We start from the raw sequence: 27,156 nt of genomic DNA, 5'->3' as shown, positions 1-27,156 counted from the left end.
GTAGGAAAGCTGCTGTTGTAGGTATCTTAAAAAGCACACATGTGTAAAATGTACACAGACCTAATTCCTTATACTGAAACATCTACCTATCTGTATAGTATATATATGGGTGTGTGTGTGTGTATATATATATATATATATGTGTGTATATATATATATATATATGTTGTTTAGATGTAATAAAACAGCATATAGTGTATATATAATGATATATAAAATATTGTACATTCTAAATAACTATACAATAGCACATATAATATATTAAAACATTGATATATCTAAATATGTAAGATTCCCATATTTACTATGCTCTCAATGAATTTATCTTATTCAAATTGCATCACCTTTTATTTCTTGAAATTAATATTTGTACTAGGAGTATAATGCATATTTATAATGTTCAATAACATATAAAATATTAAGCCTATGAAAACCAAAGTGAGCGAAACTCACAAAGATTGATACAAAAGTGGGAAAGAAATGTAAAATCATTTTTTTTATTTCAAATTAACATAAGCATATATTTCCCTATGAGGAGTTAAGGAAACTGTTCAAGAATAATTCTGCCCATGTGCAATTATTTGCTCTACTACTGTGTGGCCTTGGTCAGACAACATAACTACTATTATCTCTAATCCTCAGCAAAATAAAGGTAATAACATATATATTCTCTACAGTGTTTGAGGATTAAATATGATGCATGCAACACGCTCAGTCAGAGCCTTGTAAGGAATGTCATCAAAGGGTGATAAAAGTCAAGGTTATGAATAAATTGTTTTGATTCTAGCCAATTAAACTAACAGTTGAAGAATATGTTTGTTTTTGCAAAAGCCTATGAAGACCTAATAGTAACAATATGAAGGTTAGTATACCAATAAAATTGTACTTAGCAAAAAAATATTATTCTCTAACTTCTCTCATTTTCTGTTAAGGATATGTTCTCCCATAGGGAGAATGGTTATGAATGAATATATACATATTTAATATGTTCATATACATATATAGTGGCTCTCTTGTTTTGTTTCTCATTCCTTATTTCTCTATTGCCTCAACCATTTGCTTTGTAATGCTTCCTATTTCCTGCATTACTCTAAAAGGAACCTATTTCAATTTATATAAATTTTTAAATAATGTCTAATACTGAAAGTTCTGTGCTGGTTATATTAAACAATGTAGTATGTCATAAAGTATCAAAGGAAATAGTGCTCACAAACAAGTTAGCAACAAAACCTTTCTCCATATGCATTTCGTATCTCAAGATGCCATGGGATTGGGAAACAAATCTGAAAATGGAATTGAAAGTGAGTGCTTATCTGCTTCTTATGAATTATAAATTATTTCCTTTTAGAATCAGGCATAAACATGACTTGACTCCATTAATGTGCTAAGCTGCAAATAATCAAAAAATTTGCAAAGAATTTTGCAAGCCAAAAGTATTTTTGCTTTGATTTGTAATTGTCATTTATTTTACTCTAGGAACTCAAAAGACTGCATCTGGTTTTTTTTCTTTCCTTTATTCAACTTTTTACTTTTTATTTGACATATTTCAAACTCACTGATAAAGTGAAAGAGTAGTACAAAGAATTCTCATATATCCCTCACTGGGAGGCCTCACTGAAATTTTACCAACTGTCCAATTATGTATTTTATATCAAAAGGATCCAATTCTCAATTATTGCCTTTAGCTGTCATTTTTCTTCAGTATCCCTCATTTGGGATGGTTCTGACCTCCCTTGATCTTCATAAATTTAACAGTTTTGAAAATTACAGGCCAATTACTTTGTAGAATTTCTCTCAGTTCGGATTAGCCTAATGTTTCCTCAAGTATAATTTCAGGTGATGCTTTTTCTGGTAGAAGTATTATAGAAGTGATGCCATATTCTTACTCCTGTGAGGTAGTACATAATATCAAGTTGCCCATCAAAGTTATTTTATCTCTGATCACTTGAATAATGGTGCCAGTCTTAGCCAATATGAATGAACTCTTTTCACCTTTGTAATTTTTAAGTATTTTGGAGGATCTAATTTGAGGGTACAGGAATAATGTCATTCTTCTCAAAACCATATTCCCTAGTTTTAGAGTCCCTTGATGGTTGTTACTTGAATCAGTTATTAATATGATGGCTGCCACATGGTGATTTTCTTATTATATCATCCTTTCTAAATTTGTTAGTTGATGTCCTATTTTAAGGAAGGCATTTCTCTCTCTCTCCTCCTTTTTTTCTTTTTTTTTAAGGAAGACATTTCTCATCACATTTATCAATTTGTTCTAGATTTGACCCTTTACCTACTTATAGCTCCCATTTCAAAGAATGAGAAACCTAGCCTTATTGCTCCAGCTTTGCGAGCACTGCTGGCCCTCAGCCCTCAGTCCTCTTGGAAGTTTTCTTCCCCGTGGTCACTGCCTCATCCACAGCCATGCCTCCTTCTTGGGGGCAGCCTGTATCTAATGACTGCTTGGTGTAGGAGTATAAAATCCACTCTCCCTGCCACATCTGAAGAGCCAAATGGCTTTGATGTCCCTCTTGAGGTAGACTGAGATCTTTGTTGTGGCTGGGTCAGAGTCAAATTCTCCCTCACCAACTCTGTCTCCACAGGTGTTGATACCAAGGGTACTCCCTCATACGCTTGCTGCAGGATAATCTCTGACTCAGAGTATGCTTCCCGGGGTTTCCAATCTGCAACAGAATATGTTTGCATTTCAATAATTAATCATTATATCTTATAGTATTAAGGAAACATAGACGTGGAATAATAATAAATAACTATATAAGCAAAGCCACCAAATCTAAAATGCATTATCTGCATTTAGCATAATTACTTCTGGAGTCCATACACTTACAGACTACAGGTGAAATTAAGGCAACATATATTCTTAAATCCAATCTTTTTCTAATGAAATTGACAATTACTTCATTCATGCTTTTGGTAAAAAAAAAAGACAAAGTTTGTAGATAGAACACATATTACAATGCGCATAGTAATACAAATGCTTCCTGAAAGACTAGCAAGGAAGACAGTGGGCATTTTGGGCATTATCTTTTGGTTTATAACTTAATGTTTCACGGTAAGTGTGCTGAGTCAGACTGCCTGTGTCTTACATACCTCAGACATAAGTATGTGACCTTAGGAAGTTACTGAACCATTCCTAGCTTCAGTTTCCTTCAGCAGACAATGGTGACTGTCTCTTTAGATTACTCGAAGGATTAAATAAAAATAATGCATGCAAAGTGTTTGCAAGAGTTTGTCGTAAGTGGTCAGTACATGTCTATGATTGTTACTTGAAGCAACCCTCACGTCGGACACGCAGCACGCAGCACACGTTCTCGTGGTCCTAGCAGTTCCAGAGGCAGCTGTGAGGTTGTGCCAACAGCACTACACTTGGAGTCTGGAGAAGGTGTGGAGGATTTGGGTTTTTACATTTGCTGTGCGACCTTGGCTACCTTTTGCTCTAGTTCACTAATCTCAAATATGGAGGTGATCTTACAGATGCAAAATACTGTTACAAGGATTGACTGGATTAGCGTTTGGGAGAGCCTCTGCTAGCTGACACGTGGGAAGGTAGAAAAGTGGGCACGTGTATCATGATCCTGATACTTGCCTCCCAAGGATATTGGTGAACTGTCCAGGTAGCCGTGGTTATGTGCCTGTCTCGGTACTCGTCTATGTCTTTCACACAAACTGATCACTTCTGCATTGTCTTCTGACCTGTTTCCATTACTCACACTAACTCTTGTCAAGCTTAACACTGCTTCTGTCTGTATTGGTACAACAGCCATGAAAAAATTTCAATCTGTTTGTCAGAAATCACTCTAAACATAGTGATTAAAGTCACAATTTCCTAAAACATTTCAAGACATCAGGCTGTTTCTGTGAGCTGGTTCATAAATCTGTGAAAACGTGAAGATGGCATCTTCTTCAAGATGAACGTCCTGCTGATGACTTCCACCAAATTCTCTGCTGGAGAATGTCTGTAAATAAAAGTTAATGCCTTCTGTGGCTGAAGTGGGAATTTGATAATCCTCAGTGGCTTTAGGCTGACAAAAAGAAATGTTCTGCTTATATAGACAGAGAAATGTGTCTTGAGATATTAATCACCATGCTTTGTTTTTTGTGGGTTTTTTTTTTTTTTTGCATTCATTGTCATTCAGCATCTCATGGTCACTTAGCATCGTCAACACTGGAGGAACATCAGTGTTATTAGCATAGGCATGAAAAAAATCCCCACAAACAAACAAATGTCTTTATATTTCACAGATATGCTTTTATTTTTTAATTTTATTTATTTATTTGAGAGAGAGAGCATAAGCAGGGGGAATGGTAGAGGGAGAGGAAGAGGGAGAAGCAGGGTCCCCGCTGAGCAGGGAGCCCTACGTGGGGGCTCAAAAGGCAGACACCCAACCAACTGAGCCACCCAGGTGCCCCCCACAGATACGCTTTTTAGAATCAAAAGGGAAATGCTGGAGGAAAGCTGAGTAATAGATTAAAAAGAGAATTGGGGGAGCAAAGTCACCTATATCTGCTCCTTGGGGAGCAAAGGTAAAGGTCACCCGGAAGGGAAGGGAAATTCTGTCCTTAGAATGTGTCTAGAGGCATCAAATGAAAGGGCTGGCCCTGGTGAGTCCTGAAGAGAGCAGTGGAGTCAGTATTAAGAATGGCTGGGCCCGGGCGCCTGGGTGGCTCAGTTGGTTGAGCGACTGCCTTCGACTCGGGTCATGATCCTGGAGTCCCGGGATCGAGTCCCGCATCGGGCTCCCTGCTCGGCGGGGAATCTGCCTCTCTCTCTGACCCTCCCCCCTCTCATGTGCTCTCTCACTCTCATTCTCTCTCTGTCAAATAAATAAATAAAATCTTAAAAAAAAAATTAAAAAAAAAAAAAAAAAAGAATGGCTGGGCCCCTTCTCTGCCCATCGAGAACAGGGAAGTCTGACAGAAGCAGACCAAGGTCTGCAGACCATCTTTTCTCACCCAGTGTTGATGAACTCAGAGCCCCATTAGTTACCTTCTTGTCTATTCAGAGCGTCCCATGTTGTACCTAAATTGTCTAGCAAAAAGAGAACTTGTCTTTTCTCCAACATTTTCCTGAGCCCTTTCAAACTACCTCACACAAACTACTCATGTCTTTTCCTTGATTACCCTTACTCTGGCTCAGGGCAGAAGATCCAAAACCAAGACAGAGTTATTGTCACTCTCGTGTTCCAAGCAGGGATGAAGAGAAGACCAGCAATAGCCCTTGATTAGGACAGAGAGGAAATCCATTCAGGTTTTAAATGTATAAGATTTTCTCTGTCATTACTTAGCCTTGACTTCAAAAGTTATGGCTATAAAAGTTAAAGTAAAAAAAAAAAAAATCCCTGTGCTTTGCTGTAACAGAGTTTTACTGTGCAAAAGTACCTCCAGTGTACTTATGTGTAAGAGACTAGGTGGAGATAAATAGATAGAGAGGTAAAGAAAATATATGCTTATAGATAAATGCCCATAATTGTGGCCTACTTAAGAAAATGGCTGATTAACACACAATAGGTTTGACCTTAGTTAGATCTCTTAACTAATTCCTTATTTTGAAATTGTTCAGGTTTTCAGGGGAAGGGGGAAGAGGCATGATAAGCTGCAAGATCGTATCCAATTTTAAATTTTCCATCAATGATTCAGGATGCAGGCTTTTATGGGGACTTAGAGGATTTTAATTTATATTTTCATCATATAAATTTAATAAACCAAGGAATATATATTTGCCTTATTTTAAAGAATCCTGGAATGTATAAAACTTGAGTAGCAGTCTGAAAATACATAAAACAATGGAAGCCATTTGTCTTTAATAACCTGATACAAAAGCATTGCTTTTAGAAACAACACATTGCAATATTGGTGATTATAGCTGCTTTAAATGAACAGCATGAAGTGTATCCTGTGCAATAATTCTTGATTTAGGCAAAGATTAGAGTGGAATATTTCGTCTGCCCATATGTCCTGAACTGTTCATTTCCTGTTACTTTGCTGGAGGCAGAAGCCAAAAACTTTCAGTTTTCCTGTCTTTATTATACATATGCTGGTTATTGCTGTTTAAGGTGACTTGGTTCTTGATGACCACAAGGTGACTTACTATAGTTGTTTTCCCAAAGGACATTAGTAGCAACACATGTTTTTAAGCACATTCAGTCTTGTTTTGAGACTTTCAAATAACTTGGGAGCAATCAAATGTAGACTACACACATGTAGCCATAAGTTAATGTAAACTTCTTTAGAGAAAAGGGACATAGTTGGTTTCAATGTATAAGTTGCTCAGATTTAATTTCTTTAAGTTATATTTCTACATTGCATTTGGATTTGAAACAAATTATCTCACTCTATATATGCTTGAGATATGTTACTCAAATGTTTATATCAACTCTGCAACCTATGAGACCATTCTTCAGTGAACTGTCAATAGACCATACACATAGTGTATAGATAACTTCCTTATCAGGATTTGCTAAAAAGAAAACCTATGTACAAATGTATAATGATTAGAACCCAATTTTATATTCAGAGAAGAATTAATTTATACTGCATCCACTGGTCAATTATATTTTAGTATATAACATTTGATTTGGTAAAAGGAAACAGACTAGTTAGAGATTTTTAAGCATAAGTTCATTCAGAATTTGCCAAAGAATTTTATTGCACTTACAATTTTAAATGCACCTTCTTTTGTATACACATGTATTTTTTTTACAGGTATAATGTTGCCATTAATTATCAACTGTGCATCAGTATCTGCTCAGCATTGTGTGGATCCAGGTTCCTTTTCAGAGCACATTTATCCCCTTAAGCCACTTAAAAAGGGAATTTATTTGAGGGTATAAGAAATAAAGTCTGGGTTGGATGTTCATGAATGACTACCAACCCACAAAGAAAGTCACTGTCTTTTCTACATTTGAGAACTGGACAGGGAATTGGGAAGCTATTCCTGCAGTTGGCAGCTGGAGGAATCACAAGGGCACTGCCACAGTCAGGAACCCCTAAAAGCTGGAAGTCACCGTGATCAGCAATTGTTCCTAGCTCCAGACCATGCCACACCTCTGCAAACCTTTGTCACTAACTGCAGCTCTGTCTCTTGTCATACAGAAAGCCAGTGACTTTATGCTAATATTGCCGCAGAAAAATCAAGTATATCCAGGAGAGTGGATAGCCAAAATTTCCCCAGCAGCAGAAAGATGACCTCTGCCTTATTTCCATCAAATATTGGGCAAACACATAAGTTTGCCAAATATGCATCATATTCAGAATTCCAAGGGTGACTAAGAAATGTAGTTTTTACTTTGCAGCTTTTGCAAAACAACACACATTACATAAGGGTATCAAATAATCACACTCTATCCCTTAAACTTACACAATGTTAGATGTCAATTATATCTCAATAAAGGTGGGAAAAAAAAGGAAGTAGAGAACTCATCTCTTGTATTGACCACATATATTTCAGTATATTATCTTATATCCACATAAAAACATGACGAGTCAAATTACTCCATTTTGGGGTGCCTGGGTGGCTCAGTTGGTTAAGCAACTGCCTTCAGCTCAGGTCATGATCCCAGGGTCCTGGGATCGAGTCCCACATCGGGCTCCCGGCTCAGCGGGGAGCCTGCTTCTCCCTCTGACCCTCTCCCCTCTCATGCTGTTTCTCTCCCACTCACTCTCTAATAAATAAATAAATAAATAAATAAATAAATAAATAACTCCATTTTGTTCATAAAGAAAGTCAAACTCAAGAATTTAAATAATTTGCATACAACCGAACCTCTATCATTTCCATGACACTCTAATTTTACCTCCAACTGATTTGCCCTTTTTAAAATAACTGGTATCTTTCCTCTGCTCATCTTAAACAGATAACTTTTGATAGACTTTACATGTCTGAACTGAAGTTCTCCCTTATTTGAACTTACTAAACAGAATATAATGATCAAAATCAAATTTCCCATCTTTTCAAATATTTTTAACACTTTATTTAGCCTCTTTAAAAAACAACAGACTATATTTATTAAAATGTGTTAGGTCAGTGAATAAACTTGTTTCAGTTCTTCATATTGTAAAGATAGATAAGTTAAATATTCTATGATTATATTTATGAAACAATGAAGAATCATTGGTTTTATTTTTGGAATCCTATTTTTCTTATGCAGTTAGGACAGAAAATAAACAACATCTTTATAGTGGTAAAAATAAGAGAAGATCTGTGAGCTTCAAAAGACTAAAGATCCACAAGAAAACAGGTAGGACCATTATGGTAGTTTAAGATATTTTAATTTTATCAAATACTTTCTGGAAAAGATAGTGTTTTCTACTTGTTCCTGTAGGTAAACTTTGACAACAGAAGAAATATTTTGCTTGCTTACATAACATCATTCCTTACTCCTGCTATTTGTCTTTAGTAAGGTGAGAGTGTTTTTTAAGGAAATGTTCAGCGGGTCTGGCTATAGGGATCAAAACTTTGACTGTCCTTCAAAATCTCTCCCCAAATTGCTCAAGAGTAAAGATATCCAAAATTAAGTATGATTACGGGTCCTGTTAGCATTTAAATCTTTTAATGCGTCTTCTCTTTGTACTAGTTTGCTACTTTTATCTAGATTAGTCCAAACCCTACTTTAAAATTAACATTACTAATTTGCTATGAGCTTCTTTATTGGCTTTTCAAAGTGGAGAGAGTAAGCAGGGCAATTTATTTAACTTTTTGTGGATTAAGTAGATTACATGGATTAAGGGAAAAAAAACAGACAAAAGTGAAAGTAATTATAGCAATAGTTCCATTACTAAATATATAGTAAGAGTTTTATCAGCTATTTGTTTTACATTAACTACTTTCCCCAATTGGAAATAATAACAGACTATAATATACTGACACATCTCAAGATGGCACTTTTACTCACATTGTATACTTTGCTATGAAAAAAGATTTTCTTAAATTCTTGAAGGTCTTTTAAAGCACATTTTGTTTTGACCATGTCTTCTTTTAGTCTCTATAAAAAAAAATGGTATTTGTTTATTCTCCCGTAGGTAAGATTTCAAGTATTAAGAAGTAAATAAAACATTGATGAGGACACTCTTTTTTTTAAAGATTTTGTTTATTTATTTGATGGAAAGAGAGAGAGCATAAGCAGGCAGAGTGGCAGGCAGAAGAAGAGGGAGAAGCAGGCTCCCTACCAAGCAGAGAGCCTGACGTGGGCTTGATCCCAGGACTCTGGGATCATGACCTGAGCCAAAGGCAGACAGTTAGCCAACTGAGCCACCCAGGTGCCCCAAGATGAGGAAACTCTTAACCAGCAAGATTAAAATAATAATTTTAATAGTAGCCATGTGCTATTTATGACAGCAGTGTTGAATAGAATCTCTTTGGTAGTTCTTTGATATCTTTTGATCACCCATATTTTATTTCACCCCCTCTAAGCAGCATATATCCTTTGGTAATTCTCTCCTCCATTTGGGTGGGATGGTAAAACCCTCTATTATGGATGCCAAAGGGCCAGATAGATGTGTTCTTTCACTATGGACAGAGCCAGAGGTTGATCCATAACTAGATTCAGCCAATAGAATGCTCTCCTTTGGGTCTTTGAATTTTGAGCAACTGACCCACTAAGTAATGTTTAGATTTCTTTCTTTCCTCCCTCCCTCCCTCCTTTCTTTTCCTTCCTTTCTTTCTTCCTTCCTTCCTTCCTCCCTCCCTCCCTCTCTCTCTCTTTCTTTCTTTCTTTTTCTTTTTCTTTTTCTTTTTCTTTCATGATGGAGCCTTAACAAGATTGTTCCTACTATGAAACCATTCTGAATACTTCATAATGCTTTTCACTTAGTCCCGCTTTGTTGCTGATTTCTAAACCTGCTCTTATGGTCTTTGAGTTTTTTCAGACCTCTGATAATCTTTAGTTTTTGTTTTTGCTTTCCTAAGAAGTTAGTCAAAGTCAGCTTAAACTTACAACCAAAGAATCATAAATGAATCAGAAATGAGTGTGAGAGAATGGAATATTAGCCACAGATCCTCAGGAAATATACAGCATTTGGAATTATCTCTTCAAGAATGGGTGAAAGAAGCATGATTTATTCATTTTCTAGAATGGAAAGTGACAACATAAAGTGCAGTGATGAAATAATTAATATATTATTTACTGGACCCATAGGTTGCTGCCACCATAGAAAGTTATAAAGAATATTAAGGATCAGAAGACCACAAATAAGGTAGCTACTGATCAAAGACAGTGGTGAATAACTTGAAGCTGATGCAGACAAGTCCCTAAAGGTGAAGAGAAATGGGCAATTTCTGTGAACATGTTAAAAAGCTTTGCAGTACAGAGCTGGAATTGATGAAAACAAAAGAAAATCTGATTAATTATCATCATATCGGTTGATATATTATAGTACTTAGTTAAATTTTCAACCTAGTAAATTATAGCTTTGATTGAAAAAGGGTAAAATAATTTAAATGAGGACATCTTTGAAAACCCAAAAAAGTAGAAGAAACACAATTTTTTTTAACCTTTTAGAGGCACTCACAAATCAATTTCTCTGGAATGGAGTGAGAGAGCTAGAGAATGTTAGAAAATAATGTGATAGAGATTATAAGAGGAGAATATCTTCCAGGCCTTATGAGTGATTGCAAGTAATTTGATTTTTACTTTGAATAAGATGATTGTGAGCAGAGAAATGACATTACTGATTTACTCAGTAGTACTATCCCTCTTGTTTCAAACATTGGAAAGATAGGCTGGAAATAAGAATAAAATTTAGGGGATTTTTAAATAATTTTTAAATAATAAAAGAGGTAATAGTGGTTTGAATCATGGTGATGGCAATGGGAGTCATGAAAAATGGTTATAGTAGAATATATTTTATTTTATTTTTTTCAGAATGTATTCTAGAGGAGAGTCAACAGGTGAGTTGATACATGTGAATTTTGAGTAAAGGTAATGAAGAGTGATCTCAAGATTTTTGGCCTACACTACAGCACAGATGGATAGTCAGTGACAAGAATTGGGGGACTATAGTGGATGAACAGCTTCTGCTAGTGCATAAGTGGAATTATGAGGGTTCATGTTGGGCTTGTTAATTTTGTAACGCTCCTAGACAATTACATGACCATGCCAAGGAGGCAGTTGGATATGACAGCTGGAAATTCTGTTAAAAGTTTCAAGATGGAGATATAAATATAATAGTTGTTAGTATATAGACCATTTGATCCAAATGATGAAATACTTTGGGACTAAGTCTCCACATTTATAAACACACAGTAATGATTTATGTAACAGACATGTCTTCATCTGCATGATGTAGAAAACCTTCCATGGTAGTCAGAAACCAGTTTATTTACTTCAAATAACAGGAAGTCTCCAGTTAGGGCATTCCAACATGGATTTGGCTGCTTCAGAAAATCTCAACAACCCAGATTCCTTCTTGTCTCACAAAAGTTATTCCTTATCACGCAACATTGGCCCTCATGGTTTTAAGATACTCACTTCCATTCCAAACTCATGTTAAATTCCAGTCAAGAGGAGAAAGAAGTGTAGAACCAAATTTTTAAAACACAATTTTTTTCCAGAAATATCCACCAGTCTTTGATTAAAAACCCCATTCACTAAAAATATGATTTGGCCACCTATACTTAATAAGAGAAACTAGAAAATATATTAGTTTAGTAGTTCACATATTGAGGAAAGGGGAAGGTGGCTAGATGTTGAATGAACAACTAGAAATATCACCATAAGCCACGGTCATGATTCTTACTTCCTGGGAGTAAAAGTCAAATTCATCTGGAATAGTTTTTTCATTGTGCACTAAATGCATTAAGTGCACATACACACATACTCACTGCTATTGAGAGTTATTCTAGATGGTATTCCTTTTTGAAACATATTCCTCAAGCATATGGAGGGATCAGATATATTAAGAACTATTAAACTAGATCCTTCAAAAAGTTTAGGATAGCACAGACTCAAAAAAAAAAAAGAAGACTTATTGTATGATACAGAGCAAATAAATTGCTTTTTAGACACTTTCAGTGTAATGAAAGCCCCAAAGAACCAATTTCTACCTGTTGTTAAACATGTCTTGTGGTCCATCTCTGATGTTCTTGCTGGAAGCACATTTTCATATTGTCATTATGTGCTCTGTGATTATATGATGTACAGCCCATACAGCTGCAGGAAGATTTCTCAACCTGGTATTAGAAAAGGCAACACCCTGGTTCTTAGAAAAGAAAAAAAATCAAAGCATCTATTCTTCTTCTGAATTACATAATCTTCTTGAATTTGCTTCCTTACAGCACTCACATGCAAATGCACAAATGCACATGCAAGCTTGAACCATCCTTTAAATTCTTAAGAGAGGGATTATCATAATCATAAATTGAAATGTACCTTGTAGAAACTTGCAATGATGGACCAAAAGATAGAATATTGTATTTTTCTAGTAGATTTTGTCCTCACCAGTGACTCATCAAACAACCTGCTTCTCAAAGAAGATATGAAGTTTAACTAGTTAAGAAAAAGGAAAATAATGGAAATCTCCTTTCCAATGCATAGGGCTATAATATTCTGAGTTTTAAGATGGCAGGGAAGGACCTTCCCATATTCAACAGATTATTTATTGAATACTTATTATGTGCCAGACACTATAGATACTGTAGTCCTGTTACAATATTGGAGTAATACGATTTCTAAGATATAATTTTCAGAATGGAAACTGACACGTTTTTGAAATCCCAAAGACGTTTTTTCATGACACAAAATATTTCCTATTATTTTTAATGTACTTTATTTTGGGGGAAAACCCTTCAGTATTTTTTTTTACTCCTTATGACATTTATAGTAGAAATTACAGTTAATAAAAATAACACTTAATACTTTGTAAGCATTTACTCAATAGTAGCATTTATATTACTTCATTTCAACTTCCTATCAGCCCTATAGATAGATATTATTGTGTCCATTTACAATTTGGAAACTCTTAGAAAAATGAAAATAGTGGTTCTTGATCACAGAGTAGGTGACCCAACTTGGATTTAGCAAACAAACACCCCATTCTTATTAGAACCTCAGCTCTTGAATACCTCACTTCTGTTCTCACACCTAATTTTTACTGTATTTATTGTTTTGTTATATTTTGTTTCTCCACCAACTAGCTTAATTTCTGCTACCACAGATCCTTAGTTCATTATGTTGGCAGACTTTGTGGCAAGGTGGTGCCAAGTGCAATGCAAAACTGTGCTCAGGATAAAAACTACCTTGCTCAGAGTGCACCTTCTCGGGAGAGGAAGCAAGCAAGTATAAAAACAATTGTGATACAATTCCTGAAATTGCTTCCTGACTTTTTTCTTCCTCTTTCCTCTCCTAAACGCTCATCCTCATCCTCCTAGGCAGGTTCAAATTCTATTTTCTAGGTCCATGTAGACATTTTGAAGTCTAAATGATTGGCCAAATCATTTTTTTTTTCACTACTGAAATGTGTTTTATGACTATCAGGTAACTCAGGTCTCATGTTTACGTATACAATATCACCAAAATAATAGAGTTAAATATACATCTTTTAGTGCTGTATCAATTATTTGTACGTTTGCTAAAAATTGGTCTTGGAGACGTATTTCAGTTAATTTTTTTTTTCCCTGTAACTCTAGATGAAGACACTGTTCACTGATATCTCCCTTGGGACATCCATACATCACTTTTTTTATCCTCTTATTTTCTTCCTAATAATTAAAATATTTTCTTCAAATTTTAAGTAGATTTGATAAAACAGTTTAACTCTCCAAGAAATAATTTTCTTATTCTAGCTTGTCTCTTTATCTGCTTTTCTCAGCTTTTTAAATGTAATTTTTCTTTAAAGTTCAAATACTTAAAAGACCCCTAAGTGCTTTTTAGTATTTTCTTTTTTGCACATCCTTGGGAATTGCTTACAATGGAAATGTTTTGCAGCTGACCTGCTGATACATTTTTTTCTTCTTCCTCTTTCTAACATTTTCTTTTAGTGTTACAGAAGTTATAGTTTAGAAGTCACCCCGTTACCTCTAAATACATGTCAAAAACCTTCTGCAGCTTATAAAGTTAAAATTAAAGGTAATAAGGGTCTTAAAACTTATCCCTAGTCTAATGATTTTTTTAATCTTTCTGTGTTTCATGATCTTTATTTTTATTATTTTTTTCTTTTTCTTCTAATGATTTTATTTTGTAGATGAGAACAATGTTGTTGAGGGTTAAAATAATGTATTCAAGTTTACATAGTTTTTTCATGGCAGAACTTGGACTGGAAATAACTTCTGAATTTTCTTATATAGTGTAACATTCATGATTCCATCCGCCTACTTACTATCGTTATCTTCTCCCCAGCATGCAAAATGCAGGGAAAGCTGAGGGGTTCTTCCATAGAGTCGTTAGATTTCTATCTCACTGACCATATTTTAGAATGTAGTTACTCCTGGCCCTGTACTTAAGTTCTCTTTGGAGAAGATCCAGTCAACCAAACATGGGGTGAAAAATAAGAAAAAGAGAATAAATAATCTCTCTGCCACTTATGATAACATTTTAAAACAATACTGAGCTTAAACAAATGTTTTGGTGCACTTTTTGAGACTTAGGACTTCACTCAGTGAGCCTGGCAGAACTGTATATATAGTTACACATTTCTTAGACTATGTTAAAACCCATAAACCATATCCTCATTTCCTTTGAATAATTTTTCTTTTTATATAAATGTGTCTAAATTTACTATAACTTACTCTCAATTTTACTCTTAAAACCATATATCTTTAAAATAATTTCTCAGAATAATAAGAAAAACAGCTGTGTTAGATGCATTTGCTTGGCTAAGTCACTGGACTGCTTTCAGTCTGAGTTACATTATCTATTAAAAATATAGTAATTTCTAAAGATGTTTGAGGATTAAACAATGTAATGTATGTGAATGCAGTTTTAATTTGGGAAGATATATAGAAAATATCAGGCTTGATTACTGCACCACCACATTCCCCAAAATGCTCTACCCACATATGTAACTATACAATCATATGTATTTATCTCTTTTCTACTGTGTAACATCAATATCTGAAAAGCTCCAAGGTCACTTTCTCAGTAAAGCTTCCTGTGACATCCCCCTGTCTACTTTCTGGAAGAAAATACAGAACTTCCATTACTTTAGTCCAACAGTACATTATCCAGTCTGATATTTAGGAATGTATTTATAAATGCATCTCCTTAAACTGGGAGATACCTAATGAATTCTTTATCGTGCTTTCCTATGTTTTAACATAAAACCTTGTGAGAACAAGATCCCTAAAGCAGGCATTCCTTCTTCCTTATAAATGTAACTTAAGCTTAGTGCCCCTTTACCAGTTTGTAGTTTAAAATTAGTATTTATTTCAATCTTCATTTTACTTAATCACATCTCCACATTTTGGAAATTACATTTCCATTTCAGCTATTAAAACAAACAAAAATAATACCAGAACTAGAAGGGAAAGCACACAACCCTCCTCTTCTATTTTCCCCTTCTGATTCAAAACAGTCTTTCACTTTCTACTTTAGTACATTATCCAGTACTTCTTTAGTTCTTACCAAAAACACGTAAGTGATGAAAAAACTGTTGAAAAGTAGTTAGTGCAAGTGAGTGTAGCAATATAAAAGATTGGTATAGAGTCAATAAAAAAAAGAGATGATCATGTTCTTCATCAATGTGCTATTTAACTTTAGAATGTTTAGGAAAAAAATCTCCAAATCTCCTGTCTTAAAAATATTTAACATTAAATACCAATCAAATTATCATTGGTCATACTAATAGCTATATTTTATTCACATGTTCTGTGTTTCTTTACTAAGCTCTTTATACATATTCTTATTTAATCTTGTTAAGTACCCTATTAGTTAGGGTCTAGTTTATCCTTCTTTTACAGATGAGAAACTGAGGATGAGGAAGTGGGAAAGTTGACCAAATCCATATAGCTGTAAGTGGTAGACTGGGAGGAGCCAAGATTTAATTCAGAATTTTCTGATTCCAGATTTAAGCTCTTAATCACTATTCTTTATTTTCCCAAGTATCAATAGAAAAAAAATATATATATATATATTGATTAAATTCTCTGATAAAATTCTAAAATATATATGGCCTTTTAAAATAAGTTTTTTTTGCATATGTTAAAAAGCTCCCTTGATACGACTTTCTACATACCCAGTTGTATTAAAGTATCCTTCACATTAATTAATTTAATTTAATAAAAAGTATTTTGTAAATGGAAAATCTCAGCATAAAGTAATGAGTCCCTTGACTCATTTTTTTTTTTTGTTTCAGAACTTCCACTCTTGACTTGTTTTACCTGTGTTCCAAAATATTTTACTCAACATCACTAGTTCATCTCTAACTGTGATATATACTAGCATGGAATTTGGCCATTGAAATAAGTTCATAGATCAGCTAGTTCAGCCTTCTAGAGAATTGGTGAATGCTTTGAGTAGTGAGAGAGCTGCAGTGACCACAGCTCTCCTGCTCTTAGGACAGTGTGGATTTGGGATGCCACCACTCGGCCAGCTCCCCTCACTCCCAGGGACTATGTGCAACCTAACTGATTTGTGCTGGAGCACTCAATGAGAGCACGTGTTTGGTTTTTCAATTTCCCATTCTACATTTTCACTTCAGAGGCTCAGATTTGAAACATTGTATTCTGTAGTATAATATAAAAGTTGGGGACAAAAGAAGGATGAAATGATGTTGATAATAATAATGGTAAAATTTAAGAACCTTTTTTTGGTAGTAAGCTTTAAAGTTTTCAAAGACCTTTCCTAACATTTTAATGTAAGTAAGCTCATACCAACCCAATGAAGTACATAAGACATGTATTTTCATACTTTTTTTTAGCAAGTGGGAAAACTAAAAGGTTAACTGACTTTCCCCAGATAACATATCCAGTACGTTGCTTGAGCCTTAAAACATATGTGTTTACTTCCTCTTCAGCTCATAAATCACCTCTACTTCATATTCAGTTGCTCAAGACATAGAAATTCAGTGATCCCCTCTTAACCCTGGACCTCAAAGGGGGCACCAGAATATTAGATCCTACAATTATTAGAAATTCCCTGAGGTAAAATACAGCCATTCATAATAGCTCTCTACTGAGTCAATTTTGCTACTCACTATCCTCCTCTTGGAATATTTATGCCAGGAACTTATTTCTTTCAAATCTGTATTCCTGATGATGGCTGAAAGTCAAAAATATAGTTATTGAGAAAATATAGAAGAAAATAGAGTAAAAAATAAGTTTTATATGGCTTCGTTAAGAGGTAGTTGAAATGCCACACTTTATGCTAATTGACAAAAACAAGGCCTTTCTTCAAATGTGTGGTTTTATTTTCCTAATTATTTTTCCAACTGTCTTCTGTCTTAACAGCTTCTAGTAGAAGTGGCTATACCTGAATCAACCATCTGTATAGTTAAGCTGAACATTTCCAAAATATGTATTTTTCAAAAAGAAACAGTAGTGTTTTTTATTTAGCTCATGAGATTTTTTTTCAAGCTTTAGTTATTTCTCTATATGAAGTAATAAGGAAAAGCCAGAAAAATGAAAAGACCTGCACGGTAGCATCAGGAACAGTGCAATGTCTAGCGTCCTTTCATCTTGATGTCAGTTATCGGGCAGACACTGGCCACAACATGTAGTTAAAGGTTACATTGGGAAGGAAGCAGTTAAACATGAGTAATTTCTAACTCTGTGACTCCAGCTGTCACTGGGCTTTCAAACTGCCACTTTCTTGGTGACAAAACCTACTGCCACTGAGAAGTTCCTACATCACTTAGGACAGTGGTTGGCTCATAGTAAGCTTATCATATATAAATAACTGATTAGAATTCAACTTCTCAATAAAAGAAGCAATGTATATTTTCCAGTTTCCTCAATACTGCTGAAAGAAATTAAATGTATTTCTGATAAGTCAAAATTAAATTGCTGTCTTAGGTACCAGTGAGCTTATCACACATTAAAAAAATCATGCATAAAAATATCTACAGCTTGTTTTACAAAATTGAAATTCATTTGAGGAACATGCTAAGCTCATAAAACCAAAACTTCAGACACTAGACCACATTCCTGGGGAAAGCAAGTGACCTTTTTCTCATGTTTGTTTACAGCAAGCCATTCTAGACTAAACTCCATTAAGTAGAGAGGTTCTGATGGTCTTTTGCTGTATACACAAACAGTGCATTTATTCTAAACACAATGAGGGAGGTAGGAAGTGCACATCACCAAAAACTACACAAAAAAAAGCATACTGACCACTACATATTTTGACAAAGTAGATAATTAGATTAACAAAAGTTAAAGACCTTTTTTAACACCTAGGCTAAATTAAAAACAATACTATCTCATTTTTGGTTTTACAATATTGTATGCTACACAGATTTAATTTTCAATCAGAAACAAAAGCTCGTTTAGAAGGTCTGCTTGAGAAAAATTGTTTGCATGTATAATTGATAAATGACCTACACTTCTATCCTGAGTCATTTGGGTTTTAATTTCCATGTTTATAAAACTTTCAGACTATTTTCTATGTACTAGAAATGTGTCTTTATATTCCAAAACTTTCTGTTATATAGTCTTTACATCTTGACTGAATAGAAAGTATGGGTGTCTAATTTATAATGTTAATATTTATTAAAATGACCCCTTAAATAAGTCAAATTATTTAACTTCAATTTTCAGTGAGTGTTTTCAAAAATATTTTCAAAAATCTATCCATTACCTAATTTGAAGTTTAAATGATAAGTCTTTAATGCCCACTTTAGTGTATCAGAAATAGATCACTTTATGATTATAATTTAGCCTCTGCACAGGAATTACTGCTCTTCTCTTTCAGGGTGATGTAAAGAAATGTTGACTAATTAGGAACATTAAAGCTATATGCTGCTATAGGCTCTTTCAGATAGACTGTTGAAAAAGATCATCAGCCAATTGCCCTTGCTAGACTTCTCACAGATTTGCCTGGAGAAGGACAAAGAGGATTTTTTAACTATAACTGCCTCAAATTCTTGGAAAACTGGGGACTATTTACCTCTAGAAGAATTACATTCCTGGGTTGATTTTCAAAGACAATTTACGATTTCAGAAGTCATGTCAAACAGAATGCCATTAATGACCTTCTGGTTAAAGAGTTTTCTCTGAGGCATAAGGTTTATTTAAAAAAGATAGAAGGAGGAAGGAAGAAAGGAGGGCAAGAAAGAAGGAAAAGAAAGAAAAGAAGAAGGGAAGGAAGGGAAAGAGAAGAAGGAAGGAGAAAAGAAGGAGGAAGGAAAGAAGGAAGTAGGAAGGAAGGGGGGAAGGGAGGGAGGGAGGAAGGGGGAAGAAAGGAAAGAAGGTGGGCAATGACCTTCTTTGGTTTGTTTTTTTCATTGACTTGAGGAGGGAAAGAATTGATGATAGATGTTGACTTCATAGCAACTTCAGTTACTCCCAGCTTCTGTCAATTTTCTGAGACTAAACATGAGGAGAGGGGAATAGAAAGGAGAGGGAGCAGATTTCATATCAATTAATCTGTGCCTTCTTTTTCTGAAGGAAAATATTTAGCTTACATGTATTATCAGACCCATTATATATTTCACTTTAATTTCCTCAGGAAAGACATCATTCTTATTGCAAATATGTATTCAAGTGATGGAATTCATCTATACCCTGGATATGTTGTTGCTTGCATTTTGCCAAGGGAAGATAAATATTCTTAATTAAGTGATAACGTTGAAAGTTATTGATCAGTATTTAAAATCTCCCACAGTTTGAATTCCTTATGAGAATCAACCCTGGCTTCAATAGAAGGTGATGTCCCCACAATAATGTCCCCATCTCTATTTCTTAGACTAATATTTGGAAGCTGAAGACAGGGCTTGGTTTGTAAAAGTTTGAGTTGACAGAACAGGACAAAAAGGAATAATACTGTGAAATCCAGAGATGTGTTTGGAACGAGCACAGATTATAAGAGCAAGTTAGAAAACGATATTCATGCCTTTATACATGAAGAGCGAACACATTTATAAAAAAGCAGCATGCTGTTTCTCAGTATCTGCTAGAGAAAGCCAAAAAGGCAAAATATACTTTATTATGAAAAATATTATATAGACGTTTTCTAGGTAAGCACGGATATGAATGAGTGATTCCTGGTGTGCCAAAAAAGAAACTAAAATTCAAAATCCACAAAAGTACCCAATTCATTAAAATTTTTGAAGTTAGGACTTAATATTATTTGGTAGTGAAGAGAACTCCCAAGTTATTCATCACTGTTGAAGCACATGTCAAAATTTTTTGAATTGCTGAATTAAAAAAAAAAATTACGTGCCATTATTGGTATCAGCACCATTTTACCCCAGAAGTGATGCAAATAGACCTTGACTTCAGTGACTTAATAGCTCTGTGTTGACCATTTCTCTGATAAAAACACCCAATCCTAGGTTATCCTGAAGGGCACCTGCAGGGTAACATGTAATGACTCTTTCTCTATAAACATAAAGTGCTTCGAGTTTTTCTGTTACCAAATATTGAGAAGCATCCAGGGATTCCTTCTTTCTTCTTTTTAATCATAAAATCGCTCACTATTGCCTGTATTTTTCAAAACTCCCATATGATTGTTACTGTAAATACAATTAAGAAAAGGAGAACAAACAAATAAGGAGGGAAGTAGGAGAGAGATTTTATAATCTAACACACCATAAATATCAGAACTCTTTTTATTCAAAATGTACTATATATATATATATGTATATATACACACACACACACTGTATTTTCTTTATCCATCCGTCTGCTGATAGACATTTAGATTGTTTCCATATCTTGTCTATTGTGAATAATACTGCAACAGACGTAGGAGTCCAGCCACCTATTTGAGAAACTTACTTCATTTCCTTCGAATATATGCCCATAGTGGGATTATTGGATGATACGATAGCCATATTTTTAATTTTTTGAGGAACTTCTATATTATTTTTCCATAGCAGCCATACCAATTTTCATTCCCCAAAACAGTACACAGGGTTTCATTTACTTCATAGCCTCATCAGGATTAGCTCTCTCTGTGGTTTTGAGAAGAGCCATCCTATAAGAGGCGTGAGGTTAGACATCCATTGTGGTTTTTGATTTGCATTTCCCTGATGATACTGAGCATATTTTCATATACCTTTTGGCCATGTGTATGCCTTCTTTGGAAAAATGTCTATTCAAGTCCTTTGACTAATTTTTGATAAAATTTGGGGGGATTTTGCTCTTGAGTTGTATGAGGTCCTTATATATTTTTGGATACTAATTGTTGTCGGATAGGTGGTTTACAAATATTTTCTCCCATTCCATAGGCTGCCTTCTCATTTTATTGACTGACTGCTGTGCCAAAGCATGTTGGCTTTATGTAGTCTCACTTGTTTATTTTTGGTTTTGGTGCCTGTGCCTTTCGGCCATACCCAAAAAAACATTGCCAAGGCTAAGCTTAGAGATTGCCTCTATATTTCTTTTTGGAGTTTTACAGTTTCAGGTTTTACATTCAAGTCTTTAGCGCATTTTGAGTTGATTTTTTGTGCCTGGTGTAAGATAAGGGCCTAATTTCATTCTTTGGCATGTGGATGTCCAGTTTCCTCAGCACCATTTATTGAAGAGACTATCCTTGCTCCCCTGTGTATTCTTCGCATCTTTGTCGCAGCTAATTGACCATATGTGCACAGGTTTATTTCTGGGCTCTGTATTCTGTTCTATTGGTTGTCTGTTTTTACACCAATACCATGCTATTTTGATTACGACTGCTTTGTTGTTGTTTTTTTTTTTTAATTTTATTTATTTATTTGAGAGAGAATGAGAGAGAGCACATAAGAGGGGGGAGGGTCAGAGGGAGAAGCAGACTCCCCGCTGAGCAGGGAGCCGGATGCGGGACTCGATCCAGGGACTCCAGGATCATAACCTGAGCCGAAGGCAGTCGCTCAACCAACTGAGCCACCCAGGCGCCCGATTACTACTGCTTTGTAGTATAGTTGGAAATCAGGTTGTGTGATGCCTCCAGCTTTGTTCTTTTTTTTTTTTTTTTTTTATTTGTGAGAGAACACATGAGGGGGGGAGGGCCAGAGGGAGAAGCAGGCTCCCCGCCGAGCAGGGAGCCCGATGCGGGACTCGATCCCGGGACTCCGGGATCATGACCCGAGCCGAAGGCAGTTGCTCAACCAACTGAGCCACCCAGGCGCCCCCATATTCATCTTTTAAATGCTGTGAATAATTTAGAGGTTTCAAATGTACCCTTGCAAATTATGCTTCAAATGAGCAATATTGTTTTTCTGATAATAGTTAAGCACATATTTAATGACATTTTTGGGCAATAAATTTAGAAGAATAATTCATTTAAAAACAGGGTGAGATTATAATCTTTTTCATAGACCTTTTTTTTTAAGATTTTATTTACTTATTTGAGAGAGAGAGAGAATGAGAGCGAGAGATAGCATGAGGGGGGGAAGGGTCAGAGGGAGAAGCAGACTCCCCACCGAGTGGGAAGCTCGATATGGGACTCGATCCCGGGACTCCAGGATCATGACCTGAGCCGAAGGCAGTTGCTCAACCAACTGAGCCACCCAGGCGCCCGCCTCCAGCTTTGTTCTTACTCAAGATTGCTTTGACTACACCATGCCTTTTGTGGTTTTATATAAATTTTAAGATTGCTGTGTATGTCTGTTAGGTCCATTGGTCTAAAGTGTAACTGATGTCCAGTGTGTCCTTGTTAATTTTCTGTCTGAATGATTTATCCATTGTTATTAGTGGAATATTGAAGTCTCCTACTATTATTGCATTGCTGTCTCTACCTTAGACCTGTTAATATTTGCTTTATTTATGTATTTAGGTGCTCCAATGTTGGATGCATATATATTTACAATTATTATATACTCTTGATGAATTGACACCTCTATCATTCTGTAGTGACCTTCTTTGTCTTTTGTGACAGATTTTGACAATTCTATTTCATCTGAAATGAGTATAGCCACCCCTGTTCTCTTTTGTTGGTTTATCACTTGCATAGAATAGGGTTTTTCTATCCCTTCACCTTTCGCTTATGTGCTTCCTTAAAGGTAAAGTGAGTTTCTTGAAGGCAACATATTGTTGATTGTATTTTTTACTCATTCAGGAACTATATGTCTTTTGATTGGAGAATTTAATCCATTTACATTTGAAGTAATTATTGATAGGTAAGGACTTACCCTTCTCATTTTGTTGTTTTCTGACTGTTTCATGGTTTCTTTGTTCCTTTCTTCTCTTGTTACCTCCCTTTCTGATTTGATTTTATTTTCGCTATAATTTCTTTTTCTTTATCTTTTGCATATCTATCATAGGTTTTTCTTTGTGATTACCATGAGGCTTACATAAGACATTTTATACTTTAACAATCTATTTTAAGCTGATAACAACTTAACTTTGATTGCACACAAAAACTTTATACTTTTATTCTCCCCCACCGTATTTTATGTTATCCATATTGCTATTTACATTACTTTATGATATGTATCCAGGGGCTGGAGGGGGCCCATGGGCTGCTTCATGGTGCACAGCTGGGACTGAGATTGGCAGACTTGTTACCCAACACATAAGCAGGGAGGGCTTCTCCTAGGTCCCTTAGTGGATGGTGCTGATGACAGGACCAAGACCTAGTGGGATTGTAGCCAAATTCCTAGGGGATATGGCTATTCTGTAACCAGAACCATGATTCATAAGCCAGCCATCTGGACATGGGCCAGCCTTCTTAAATGACCTTCCTTTGTTGTGGGCTCCACCATGGCTTCCAAACTTCCTACCTGGGTCCCAAAGCTCCCACAGAAGCACTTTTGTCCATAAATGGCTGCCAAATTATTGTCACTATGGGGGGACATGAGCAGGGGACTTCTTATTCCACCATCTTGCTGATGTCCTGTTTAAGCAAATTTTTAAAAAGCATGTCTAAATTAAAAAAAAAAAAAAAGAATCTCATGAGCATTTTACAATCTTTAAACCTTAGAAAAAATAATTCAGTATTAAGAGATTACAAAATAACATTTTCATAAATATTTTAGTACACGCACATTTTTCTCTTCCAATAAACTTAAGTAGTAATAATAGAAAATTAATAGGTTTATGCTAAAATCCCCTCATGCTTCTCTTCATATCACCCAGTTACAAACTACTAGGAAATTAGATTAAATATGTTGACAACTGAACAAATCATCTCCAAATAATAGAGACAGAGCATTATGAAAAAAAAATCACACTTCTTAACTTTGTCTGTCCATAACCAACAAACCTGGAGCCAAGGAAAAAGTCATGGTATTTATTTCATTGCTACTCATCTATGTCTTTTGGACAGTGATACAAATATCCACACATGTTTTACTTGTTTGTTTAGCTGGATATTAAATAACATTTGAAAGCAAATTCAAAAGATGAAAAAGGATACTTCAAAATTATATAATTGAACACACAAGTTGCTGTTGTGATTTCTTGGTCAAAATTATAAAATCAAACAAGCAAAGTGTGCAAATTAGGACTGTTTTTACCTTGCTTTTTTGAGACAAATTGAGACTCTCAATTCTGGCTGCACTAAGAAGAATTTTTGAATGCTGTCACCTCGCCAAAGCAACACCGAAACAGCTACGTCGGTAGTCTCAGGCCAGGGGACATTTTCCATTTCATAACTCATTCCCCAGATGTATGATCATACCTTATATACACAGAAAACAGAACAATAAACCCTTAAATATGCTCATGGGCAGTTTTTCACAAGGGCAAGTTCACAGGATAGCATGTCTGCCTGAAGAATTATTCCCTTGCTTTCCCTATTTATTCTCAAATTATCCATTTCCCAAAGAATTAAAATGAGTGAAAATATCCCTCACGTGATCATTTTATTTGGAAAACACTTTATCTGTGTTCGAACAGTGAGTTTTCACAAGTTTAAACTTGAAATGAGCTTCAATATTTTTTTTCTCTGTAAGCCATTTTTGCTGGTGGTAAAATTGGTACAAGGCTTTCTATCTGTTGCTGGTATGCCATTGCTAAATGTATGTCCAAAGAAATAAAAAATTTGCTACTCTATAACTCCTTAAGTTAATACCATAAAGTAAGTAACTTTATCACAGTCCCATAGGGAGACTGTAGATTTGTGGAGAATGCAGACATTCTGGGACTCTAGTCAGCATGTTTCAAGAAAGGATGCATATGAAAGAATCCAGATCCACACTGAGGGTTTTTAGAGCAGGCTCCATCTAGACTGGTGGAAATCATACCTGCCAAGGAAGAAATATTTTCTAGATTAATAAAAAATACTTTCTCTAAGAAAACTGTGTTATAACAGTGACCAATAAAATGTCCAATCCACAAAACCAGTTATCTACCTAATGAGCTATACCTCATGGAAAATTCTGAATGTAATTAAGGATCAACTGTGTTGCACAACTGCATGGTTTCCATTCACATAACCTACAAAGTGAATGCTACCCACCTTCAGCTAGGCAACATGTTGATACTGAACTAACCTCATCTTCAGGATGTAATTTACAAATAAATGTTTCTTCTCAACCATTATGCATTATATATTGAAATGTTTTGAAAACGCATACGCTCTTCCATGTTACGGTTGATGTTACTACATTTTAAAGTCCAAATGCCACATTTTCAGTGAAGCCGTAATCATTTAAAGTTATTTTAATGGGCAGTATAATGTATGTTTTTATTAATAATTCAATGAATTTGAAGAGCTGTGAATTAAAGCACATTGATGAATATTTGTGTTTGCCTAGTACTCCTTCCCTTTTGCAATGGTATCTAAAATATCCTTTTTGGATTCTTACTTCCCTCAGTCCATGGGATCTGCCCCAAGATACAAAGGTGGGCATAGGATCCAGGCCTGTACAACAAGAGCATCCAAGCTCCAAGTATTGTTCAGGCTAGGTATGTAATCCAGGTAACAATGATTAGAGCAATCCCAGGAGTTCAGGGAGCCTTCTGCCTGCACCAAGGGAGACTACTTTACAACAGAGCAGTGGTTCTCTAAATGTAGTCCTCGGACCAGCAGTATCATAATCACATGAATACTTGTAAGGTATGCAGATCCTCAGGCTTGACCACCCCAGACATATTGGAACAAAAACTCTGGGTGTGAGACCCAGCAATCCACCTGTACTGTGGACATTTTTGCCGACATGACTTTATGCAGTGCTTACAATGTTATTACCCTCTTGCTGTATATTTTAATTGGCTCCTTTCTTCAAGGACTAATTCAAAAGCTTTCTCTTCCATGAAGTCATTCTTGATTGTGGTTTCTATTCATTATTTTCTTTCAATTTCATTTTTACTTTATGTGTACCATTTCCAAAAATTTAAAATGACTCGACTTGCATTATTGTCATTTATGTGTGTATCTCACTTACCCCGTTAGCTTAAAACTACTCACAGAACTAAAGAGTGTCTTATCCATAATTGTATCTCTAAATGTATGTGTGGATGAATGAATAAATAAATGAATATCCAGAGTTTTAAAAAAATTAAGGTGGATGGATGAATTAGAAGAGCTAGAACTTCTCATTGAGGATTTCATCACTGCATCACTGAGGATTCAGTGATGTAAAAATGCCAGTTATTCCCATATTGGTTCATGGAGTTAAAGCAATCCAAATAATCACAACAGGTGTGTGTGTGTACTGACAAGTTTGGTGTGTTCATTCTGAAAATTCATCAAGCTGTACATATATAATTTGTGTACTTATATATATATATGTATTTCAGTATTTTAAAATCTAAAATATTTGTATTTCTGAGAGATATTTTATTTCATTCTCAATTAATTTTCTTTATTAATGCTTTTTTTTCCCAAGTACCTAAGAACAAGGCTTCAATTTTTTATAATCTTTATTGCAGCAGCTTTTAAATAAGGTGTGAAACATAGTCTTTTTAGTCCTTCTCTGAAATGAAATTAGGTGAGATATGCCTTTTGGCATTTATGAATGGGAACAAAAGGAATTTTTAATATAAACATGTTCTAAAAAGGTCATTGACATGTTGAAAGCTCAGAAGACAGATGTTCCCATTTTATATAATACTTCTCCTATTTTTAAACCTGTTCATCCTCTCAGTTGTCAAATTTAACTATTAAGCATTTTCATTCTGATCTCCTGGGAGAA

General features: G+C 35.1%; 1 long non-coding RNA gene across 4 annotated transcripts in view; it reads right to left on the bottom strand.

The window, feature by feature from the left end:
- Window positions 1-287: 287 nt before the first annotated feature.
- LOC145720677 (uncharacterized) overlaps window positions 288-27,156 on the bottom strand; it is an 80,559-nt gene continuing 53,690 nt past the window's right edge. Inside the window, exons 4-5 of one of the 4 annotated variants that reach the window (XR_014143846.1) lie at window positions 23,800-25,263; window positions 288-2,678 (exon numbers count right to left, since the gene is read on the bottom strand). This is a non-coding gene — a long non-coding RNA (uncharacterized LOC145720677). Of the gene's footprint in view, window positions 2,679-22,116; window positions 25,264-27,156 lie in introns of those variants that run through there. The other 3 variants (XR_014143845.1, XR_014143847.1, XR_014143844.1) reach the window with 3 other exon arrangements.

Source organism: Leptonychotes weddellii, chromosome 3, assembly GCF_054177405.1.
Source record: "Leptonychotes weddellii isolate Sample4059 chromosome 3, ASM5417740v2, whole genome shotgun sequence".
Taxonomy (NCBI): Eukaryota; Metazoa; Chordata; class Mammalia; order Carnivora; family Phocidae; genus Leptonychotes; species Leptonychotes weddellii.
Note: the sequence above shows the minus strand (reverse complement) of the source record. Positions and strands in the feature narration are given on the sequence as shown.